We start from the raw sequence: 11466 nt of genomic DNA on the forward strand, positions 1-11466 counted from the left end.
AGGCTGGTCTTGAACTCCTGAGCTCAAACAATCTGCCCGCCTCAGCCTCCCAGAGTGCTAGGATTACAGGCATGAACCACCGCGCCTGGCCTTATTTAGGAAAATTTTAATATATTTTTGGATATTTGTATATCCTTCTGAATCTTTGTTTTAACTTTCCAATTGACACGATAAGTTTTCTATATTCAATATTATAATCCCCAATAATGACATTTTTCTCCTCTTTCTAATTATTAAAATTCTTATTTTGATTACATTCTCTATTGTTTTGGTTACAACTTCCAAAATATTAAAAATATTAATGAAGCTGGATGCACACCCCTGTAGTCCCAGCTACTTGGAAGGCTTAGGCAGAAGAATCACTGGAGTCCAGAAGTTCAAGGTTGTAAGACACAATGACCATGCCTGTGAGTGGCCACTGCACTCCAGTCTGGACAGCATAACAAGACTCTTTGTCTCTATCTCTCTCTTTCTCTCTCTCTTTCTCTCTCTCTGTCTCTCTCTCTCTCCACATATATATATATGTGATATTTCACATCTTTGCCTTCATTATGGTTTTAAAGAAATTATCTCTAGTGTTTTCCCTTCGGGTTTAATATTGTCTATTGATTTGCTGATATCTTCATCAGGTTAATAAATATCATTCTTTTTCTGGTTTATTACTTATTACTTACTTTTAAATAGAATTAGAGTTAAATTTAACCCACTGTCTTTTCTAGGATCTATTGATACAACTGAATTTTGAATATCTTACTAGTTGATATTATACATTATGTTAGTTTTAAAAATAATACATACATTTTTGCATTTCCATAGTTCAGCATGAATTATTCTTTTGCTATGTTGTTAAATTGTATTTACTAGTAGTTTTAAAGATATTTATATTTATAAATGAGATTACATAATTTTATTTTTTGCCTTATATTTGTAAGTTTTAGGGTTAGATTATAACTTAGACTTGCAGCCTCTGTTTCTTTCTGCCAAGGTCGGCGTTATTGAGAAGGTAACCTTTGAGCAAAGACTAAAGGAAGTGAGGGAGTTAGCCATGCAGCTATTTGGGAAAAGTGTTGAAGGCAGAGGAAACAGCTGATACAAAGTTCTAAGTTAATGAATTTCTCCCATATGTCAGCCTTGGCAGTGGATCCAGGGGGTTAAAGAGAAAATAAAATGTCAACCCTGCCCTTGAGTCTAGCAATGAAAGTATATTGATTGTTTTGCTGTAGTAAGAAAGCTACTATGAGAGAGATAATCACACAGTGCTTTTGGAGGCCATAAGAAAGGATTCTCACCCAGTCTGAAGGCAATCTGGAAAGAACTCTTGCTGGAGTCATTGCTTCACATGGGTTGGGGGAGTAGGACTTACCCAAGTTAAGAAGCAAAATCTGTGTCAGAATAAAATGCATAGAGTCAATTTCAAACAGTTAAGTACAATGTGAGTAAATAGTATAAGGGGGTGGTAATGAGAGTTGAGACGAGAAAGCTTGGAGGGGCCAAATCATGTTGCACCATCCTAGGCAGTTTGTTATCTATCGCTATTTGCCAAAAAAGAGTGGGAAAGACTTAACCACATTTCGTTTTAGAAGAGTAACTGATGGTCACGTGTGGATGATATACCAAGCTTGGATGCAGCAAGCCGCAGGCAGTGAGGGTTCTGCCGATCATCTGAAACAAAGACTGAAACAGAACTGAAGGGAGGCAGGTAGAGAATGACAGAGTGGGTGGATCTGAGAGCTGTTAAGTACCTAAAATGAGCAAGCTTTGGTAACTGACTAGATGGAGAAGGAAGGATGTCTCCCAGGCCAGGAATGCTGGAAAAGGAGCAGGCTGGGGGGAGATGATAAAAAAATAAGCACATTATTCAAGGATTTAATGTTAAATGAAAGAGACTGGATTCAAGCTCCCAAATGTGTTGTGTGTGGGTGTGTGTGAGTGTGTTTTAATTCTCTTTCTTCAAAAGTAGTGCACATTTTCATAATATATTAGATCTAAGAGCCTACTTTATTCTGTACTTGATATCTAATATATGTATGTGTATTTCTAATAAAGTCTAAATATATCTAGAGGGCTTATTTATTAATTGAATTTCCTGAGGCATAACTCATTCCCTTGATGTGCTAAAAATCTGATAATTTCAGATCCTTAATGCTAGAAATATTGATGAGAACAGTTAAGTAACTTCACAAAGACTCTGCTATTCATATTTGTCTTTTATCTTTTACTAGAATGTGAATTTCTTTCATTATCCCCCTCCCATACACACACAAAACTTTCTATTTCAGGAGGCCTTTAACAATGCCCTTTTGCTGTGTTATCATTCAAAAGAAAAATTTATCATATCTAAAAGTGTCACCTCAATCACATTGCTTCTAATAGGAAAAAACTTGCCCCTGATATTTGGGGGAAGGTTAAATGAAGCCAGAAGGCTCCTGTGCCCCATGTCATTGACCTCCCCTGCAGGCTGTTCTTTCAATCCTCCCACTGGGAGAATCAGTGCTTCCCATTAGGTGAGCCCTCGGATGTGAAAGAGGAAGCAGATTCTTGCAAGCAGGGGAGGCCCAGCCAAGCTGCCCTTTAGCACAGTGGAGGACAGACTGTCTGGAGAGGGGGCAGTGAGCTGAGCCTGCTGGATCTCATAGCACCCAAGGCAGAGCACAGCCCCCAGAGGAAGCGAGGGTCCTAAGGAAAATGGCAGAAGGGTCAGTGTATTAGTCCATCCCTCCTGCTATAACCAAATACCTGAGGACTAAGTAATTTGTAAAGAACAGACTTTTGTTCTGGAGACTGGGAAGTTCAAGATCAAGATGCTGGCAGGTTGGCTGTCTAGAGAGGGCCTAGTCTCTTCTGAGGTGACATCTTGAATGCTGTGTCCTCTAGAGGGGATGAATACTGTGTCCTCTCATGGCAGAAGGGATGGAAAAGGGCAAAAGGGGGCCTACCTTGTTCCCCAGCCTTTTCATATGGTTATTGATCCCGTCATGAGGGCACTACCACCTTTATGTCTTAATCATCTCCTAAAGGCCCCACCTCTTCATGCTATCACATTGATAATTAAGTTTCAACATGGATTTGGGAGGGATCACAAACATTCAAACCACGGCAGTCAACATGATGGAAGAGTGACAGGCATGTCAAAGAGGCGATGAGACGTATCCACAGAGGAGGTTATTCTGAGTGCAGCTCTGACAATATGAGCTCTGAAAAAATTCAATCTGAGTGACTCTTGGATATCTGCAAGCATCTGAGAAAATTCAAACATGATTTGGGTTTATTAGATTTGAAAATTGATTAAATGCTGTAAAAGATTTACTGATGGGAAACCATTATCATCTGTATTAATCATGTAATTGTCACAGATCCATTCCAATGGATTTTTGCATTGTCATTTTTGTATAGCATTATTTCTCTCTGAGGAACTTATGGTTCACTTGATGTTACAAAAACCCACTCTGAAATCGTATCATCTTGGATAATTTTAAATCTTTATGGTAGAGCATTAAAAACCTGGGAATATCGAAGTTAAGCCATGCCTAAAACTTCTGCCTAAGATGCTGACCTCCTATATGAAACTCTTCAGCTATATCATCATGTCCTTAAAAATGTAGCTTAACCAATTTAAGAAACAAATTCATTTCTGGACCAGAAACATCTATCAGGTTTTATATATGAAAATCAAGATTTTTTTGAGAGCCAAAATTTTTTAAACTTGTGAATAGATACATCCAGATAATGTGGCAACTTGAAAAATCCTATATTTGAATCCTCAGATATCCACTGAAAGTTCAAGCGATTATCAAAAATAAAAGAGGGGAGGGATTGTACCAGCCCTAGAAACTAGAAAAAATGGTTTCAGCCACAGACCAGAAACATTAAGGAATTTCTGCAATACAGAACACAGATTAGAGCCAGATTAAATTATATGACAGCCTTGGACAGGGTAGTAATTTGGTGCCCCTTCAAAGCCATATTTTTAAAATATTTGATAAACGTTTCTTTATAGAGAACACGAGAGATTGTCTGAAAGAGCAGGGGTCTGGAGATCTAATCTGGGACAATGTTCCTCAACTTTCAACTTACACATCTCACTTAGCAGTTAATACAGCCCCCACCCGGAACTGTCCAGTGATGATCTAGTATTACCTGAACAGCTTCCTTGTGGACTTAATCCCAACTCTAAACAGTTTATCGAAGTATTCCTTCTTACCATCTAGAGTCCTCTCCCCAAGGGGAGTATGGGTAAATACAGTTTTGTTTCATGTTTTCAGCGATATTTTTGCCCCACAATGATGCACCCCTAGCTAACTACGGAGCTTGGTGACTCCGCAATCCACCTTTGATTCAAATGACACCAATTTGAAGGAAAAAATAATCTAAGCCCCACTTCCTGCTTGCAGATGGTAAGTGATCGGAAGAATATTCAGCTGAAGGCTATCATTGTCTTCCTTGATTTGGAGCAAGTATGCCTAGAAATGAGTTGGAGTGTGAGGAAGATGATGAGTGAGATACATTTCAATCACAACAGGGCTGGGGACATGCTACAGGTGCCCAAAGCTAAAGGAAGCAGGGGCCAGGATGGCACATACTCTTTATTTGCATATGGCACCAATGGAAGTGCCAAAGCTGTCTCCAGGAAAGAACAGCCTGGCAGGGAGGGTAGAGCTCTCTGCTTAGCTCAGGGCTGCCAACACACAATGGAAAAAGTCTTCTGCAGAGAGATAGTATTCCCTACTGCCAAATCAAAACAAGTCAAACAAACAAAACAAAAATATCTCTCTGATCCCTTCCTCTACCTTCTGCCTGCTGAACCAAAGCAAAGTCTAGTGAAAATAAACTTTCCCTTCTTTCTGCATGTTTACTGAATGATTAAACAAATGGCTCGCATCATCTCTCATAACATCCATTTCTAATCCCAACGCTGAAAACAAAACAAAAACAAAACAAAAAAAAAAGTCTTTTCCTGTAAGAATGAACAAGTAGCAAATGAAAGGTCAGACATTACAAGAATGTTTAAATGAATAAAACATCTAATTAGTAACCATTAAATGAATTAATAAAATTAATGAATCAAAGCAAATTTATTAGTACCATAATGAGATACTGTAATAAAAATGATAAAAACTAGAGAAAATTTTGCAATTGGCATTCTCATCAAAAGTCATCAGATGAAACTTGAGCACAAAAGGGAAATATCAAAGTTAAAAAATGTCCCTGGCTATTAACTGCTACATAAATATGACTCACAAATTAAAAACTGTCATAGAGGCAATGGAAAACATATTGGAATTCCATAAAAATTTCTTAATTAGTGAAAGTAGTGAGAAACACAAGACTTCTCAAAAGAAGTATATTGAGGGCTGGGTGTGGTGGCTCATGCGTGTAATCCCAGCACTTTGGGAGGCCAAGGCAGAGAATCACTTGAGGCCAGGAAATAGAGACCAACCTGTGAAATTCCATATTTACAAAAAATTTAAAAATTACCTGAGTGTAGTGGCGTGCACCTGTAGTCCCAGCTACTTGGGAGGCTGAAGCCAGAGGATCACTTGAGCCCAGGAGTTCAAGGTTACAATGAGCTATGATTGCACCACTGCACTCCAGCCAATGTGACAGAGCAAGACCTTGTCTCTCTCCAAAAAAAAAAAAAGAGAGAGACGCAGCATATTGGAATGCTGTAAAAACTTTAATTAGTGAAGGAGAAGAGACAAGCACAAGACTTCTTTCTTAAGTTGCAGGGAAATGGAGAAAGGGAGGCTATAGGGCTGCAAAAGTCATCAGTACCCTTCACTCTTCACTAAATAGTTACAATTCTCTGTTAAGTTTCTCAGATAAAATCAAGGACTGCCAGTTACATTTGAATTTTAGACAAATGATGAATTTTTTATGTATAAGTATGTCTGAAATATTGTATAGGGTATATTTATTCTAAAAATTGTATTTATATGAAATTCAAATTTAAGTGGGCATCTTGTATTTTTATTTACTAATTTTTGGCAAACTTACTCTATTTTCTGTCTTCTATGTGTAATAGGACTACAATTTCCTACCTCTTGAACAAGTTGGGTATGACCATGTTGCTGGCTGTGGCCAGTGAAATGACAGTGGCATGTATTTGACTCACTTTGCAGGAGAAATTATTAAGAGTTGGTCAACAATTTGACAGAGTAGAAAACCTAATCAGCCCACCTTACACAATTAGTATGAGGGATAAATAAACATTTTTGGTTTTAAACCACTGAGATTTGTGGGTTATTTGGTACTGCAGCATAATCTAGCCTGTCACAACTAGATAGTCTCATGACTGATACATAAGTAAAGATTAAAAGCAAGAAAATAGACATGCATATATTTAAGATTGCAAATACACTTCCACTTAGAGCCTATTGACCAGGGTAAGTCACAGGCTGCATCGAGGGCAAAAGGAGGCACAATCCCACCATGCACATAGAGGTGGGAAAACCCAGAAATGTGTTGTATACTACTAAGATAACTACACAGCAATAGAAAAATACAGCAGCAAAGGAAAAAAAATCTCCAAATGAAAAGATTTGTAAATTTAATAGCAATAGTAAAAGTAAAAATCTCTATGTTAATAAGTTTATATTAATAAAACAATAGATAGCCTTTAAAACAAAAGACAAAGGCTATCTTCCATAAGCAAAAACATTTTGAAATTGTGGCTGACATTACTGGTGGCTAATCCAGTACCCACGGTTCTTTCTCATTATGAGAAACTCAGTTTTATTGATGTATCTATTTGGGGGCTGCTGGGAGGCAAGGTATGTATCTTATTTTGTTTTCCAGCCTATTTTTCCGAGAATAGTTGCCATGTGACATAGTACTGACAGAGAGTGAGAGGAAGTCACTGGGCGGGGCTTCAGTGAAAATGGAGCAAACCCAGAAGGCACATGCTTTGTACTTTTTGTCCTTCTGCTTCTTCTTACCTGAAGTACATTTATAATACTAGAGTTGGCACTGCCATTTGTGACAATAAGAAAATCAGCAAGGGCCTAAAATCCTTGGTGAATGAGTGGAAAGACAGAAGGAGCCTGTGTGTGGACTTCTTTTTAGGGAAAAAAAAAATCTCTTTACTTAAGGCGCTTTATGAAGATGGCCCTATAAATGAAGCCAAGTATAGTTCTTAATATATACACAAATCAAAAAGAAAGAAATTTAAAACACCAAATTAAAGTGAGCGAAGTATATCAATAACACATTTGCCTTCATAAGGGCCAGTTAGAAATTACAATAAAATGAGAAAATATCTTATATTGACAATGGGGTAGGGTAGGAGCTTGGGGAATTACAGGTATGCCTTACTAGTGGGGTTGTAATCTTGCTCAATGTCAGTGGAAATTATTTTGGGGAGTACACAGGAAGGGTTTTAAAATGTGCACTGTTTATACCAAGCAATTCCACTTGTAGAAGTTTGTCCTATGGAAATACTTAGCATAGGAATGCAGACCAATGTTTTGAAAGTTTTTATTCTAGTAATGAAAATCTTGAAACGAACTGGCCAAAAAGAGAGGTTCGTTAAATCAATCGGAATAATTTTATTTAATTAAATTTATTCTAGAATCTTATATGTAAATATATATATTAGGTAAAGTTGCAGCTGCTGTGATTGCATTAACATATAAAAGCCAAGGTGATAGATGATATATACCACCAATAACACACACATATGTATGCATATATGTAATTATTAAACAACAGAATCAGACTATATGCAATTTGCTTTTTCAGAATTAAATATGATACCCTGCCATTTTAGTATACTCACATTTACCACATTCTTTCTTAATATCTTCCTACTGTTTCTTACAGTCTTTCACACAGAGTTTTGCTGTTGTTTGTAGTCTTATCTAATCCATCTTTTTCTTTGTGCTTGCTTCCACTGCTTTAAATTGTTTTATCCTCCTTCCCACCCTGAGGTCAGATTCTTTTAAAAATAATTTAATTTCTTGACGCTGATCCTTTTATACTACTGGAATGTAGAGTATAGTGGGAGGTTAAAATTGTTTGTTTGTTTAAATTAACATGTTAACCAATTTTCCTTGCACAGTTCATTGAATGAAATATTTGTATACAAACCTTTGTCTGGGCATATGTTAAACTGGCCATAGATGTGGAAAGTAGAAATCTGAGTAGAACAATATAACCTTGCAGAGTTTCTCCTAGAGGACTTTAGGCAGTTATATTACTGGTCAGAATCCTTCATCCTACATTTGCAAGATAAAAGCACCCCTTGCTTTCTTTTTTTTTAATGGGAAGGCCAGTGAGGGCCATACATCTGTCAGTGTTACATGTGATAGAACACTAAATAGCTGCATTTTGACTAGAACTGTCAAAACAAGATAATGGATAGCTTATCTGAATAGATCAAATTGTGACAAGACTTCCTGTCTCCCGGGGAACTACCTTTCTTAACTTTATTCCAAAGCCCAAGAGATGCATTAGAGGGGTAGATGAAAAATATTCAGAAGAGAATGAACAAGGCAAGATAGGCAGAGAAAAACAGACATACTCCCAAGAATGCCTTTGATCTTCAAAAAGCTTAAATGTCCTTTGAATCAGAGAGCTGCCGGACAAGGCTTGGGAAGTAGAGCCCAGAGCAAGACAGCTATCACCAGTGTGAGGCCAAGTGGACTACTCTAGGTCTATTCAGAGCTGCCTGTATTTCATATTCTGAAAACATTCTCCACTAAAGAGTGGTGGTATTCTCCTTTTCATTTTTCTGTTCATTTCCAAACTCTTGACTCTAACTTTTGACTCCTGTGTAGCCACAATTCTCCCTCTGGCCACAGAGGTCACCACCCTGAACCTGAGGTGACTCGATGAGACACCATTTAGAAGTCATCTTTTTAATTGAGACCTCTGCCGTAGTCCCAGTCAGCCTGACATCCTAGGGTGTAAGGGAGGAGCTGCCTTTGAAGTGGCGGGAAGGTCATTTCTTCCCAGACAAGGCTTCGTGAAATTATCGCCGGGGAGGAAAATGGCTCCGTGCCAATTTTAATACATGTTCAAACTCAAGGGGCAGCCTCAGAGGTCCAGAAGACAGAAAGAAAGAAAGAAAAAAATGTACCTTCGATTACTGTTCTTTTCCCTTTTGCCTTGTTATTTTATTCTGCTTGGGAACTGAAAAGATTTCTTACAACTAGCCAGAGAGGAAACGGTGAATATATAGCATTGCCAGTTTTTACTTGGGTTTATGGATTTTGCTAACTTCAAGTTTAAATTATTAAATTATAGACAACTCAAGAAATAACTAAAATAATTACAATTTCAGTCTTCAGGCAGTGCTTTCAAAGGTACTAAATTTTAGTTCAATTGTTTTTGTTTGGTTTTGTTTTATTTTGAGCATTATATATGGCCAGGTACCATACCTGGAGAAACAAAGAAAAAAATAAGAGAAATAAGACACGGTTCCTACCCCTCAAATATTTCAGTCTAGTAGTTTATAGGAAGAAAGTTAAATTGAGCATTTTGTATGTTATTTAAATATGAATTTTTCCTTTTGTTTCAGAGTTATCATCTGAGGGCCCCAAAGTAAGAATAATAGTGGGTGTTAGCCGAGGCATGATCTAGATAGCCTTTCAAAGTTCCAGTCTTCAGTTTTCCATAGCAGTAACCTGCTTGATAAATATATTTTTGTTGGCTTGCTTTTCTTCCCTGTCTTACTTTGTCATACTCCCCTATTGGTGCCTCCCGGGGTCACTGTCAAAAACTATGAAGGGTCTGAGATTTCATTCTACTTTCAAGGTGATAAATTAGCTTGACACAATAGCATGAATGCTGGTAGAAGACACAAGACTCCTGGGTCAGACACAAAGGCTTTATTACTCACAGCAATGACAGTGACCAGAGCATTAGTGCACTGGCTTGTTCCCCAAGCCCCAGTTCCTACAGTGTAACACCAGAGGACCACATGATACTTGTACATTCAAGTTGTGCTGTAGAAGAGGAACCTTTGCTCCAAAGTGACACATCTTTACTATTGGAAAGTAAAAATGCCAAAAAACCAAAACACCCTTTGTCTGTGGAGAGAGACACTATCTCTATCTTCCAAGGATGTTTGTTATATAAACAACCTTGAAAAGATATTTCGGATCAAAGACAGTAGCTCTGTTCAGAGGATGTGTAGAAATGTGAGATGCCCGTGGAGAAATGTCTCCTGACAATCACTTTCCAAATAAACTGCTTGTGCTTAAATCCTTGTCCAGATTCTGCTTCTGGAGGAACCGAACCTAAGAAACAGAGTAGGAAGTAATTTTTTAATATCTTATACATTTTATTATTACTTATAGTTACCATTATCTTTGTTCTTGATCTTAATTTTTTAGAATCCTCATCTTGGTGTCACCACATATTATTTGAGTGACTTTGAGTCACACACATAATCTGAATCTCAATTTCTACTTGTGTAAAAAGGGGAATGTACCCAGCCATGGCTAACAGTCAAGGTGGTAATGAATATCTTGGATGATGATGTACATAAAAATGATTTTGAACTATATGAAGCACTATATGTGGATTGGCAGATAATCGTCTTGAACAATTTTGCTATCATGAATAAAAATTAAATCCTGGATCCTTATATTTTTAATTTTAGAGATTTAAGTTCAGTTCTGCAAAGCTTACCTTACCAAATTCCAGGCCAAAAAAATATGTAGGGTAATTTCTTTCCAAAATTGGAAAACGTGCCAAATCTGCAGGGCCTCCCTCTGCCCCTTCAGATAGTCACCCTTGTCTAAATGTTACTCCATCCTTTTCCCACTCCTCCCCCAACCAGGCTCAGGATATAACATGCCAACCACTGGTTCTTGCAGCTTCTAAACGTTCTGGCCAGCCCAAGATTCCAGCTGAAGTCAGTAATGGAACAGTCAGCCTGCAGGCATGATACTTCCTCCTGCCAGCGTAAACAGCTTGTCAAAGCTAAGCAGGTCAGACAGAGACAGACAATGACAATATGCCAATAAGCTCCTGCTTTCTCCACCTGCTGTGAAAACAGGGTCAGCAGCACAGCATTGTGGGATGAAGAGCTCAGGGCTCACCCCGAATTCCCCTCTCTTTATTCCCATTTTCCTTCGGTGACCTGTGTTCCTGGGACCTGAAGTTCTGAGCAGCTTAAATCATTTCTTGCCCAAATATGTTGACTTTTGCTAGCATTTGTCCTTCCTTCCTTCCTTCCTTCTTTCCTTCCTTCCTTCCTCCCTCCCTCCCTTCCTTTCTTCCTACCTCCCTCCTTCCTACCTCCCTTCTTTCTTTATTCTTACTTTCTTTTTAAACTCAAGTGTGTGTGTGAAAAATAAATAGATAGTAGTAGCTATGCAGTCTGGGAAAGATGATCTGGAAGAGAAAAAGGAAACTAGGGCAGGCCAGTCTCTCTGTCTCTCATTTTCTCAAATAAATATAAGACCTATGTATACAGTATATGTATAATATGTGTATATATATTTTGCCTTATAATAAACA

Source organism: Propithecus coquereli, unplaced genomic scaffold (genome assembly GCF_000956105.1).
Source record: "Propithecus coquereli isolate 6110/MARCELLA unplaced genomic scaffold, Pcoq_1.0 Scaffold214, whole genome shotgun sequence".
NCBI lineage: Eukaryota > Metazoa > Chordata > Mammalia > Primates > Indriidae > Propithecus > Propithecus coquereli.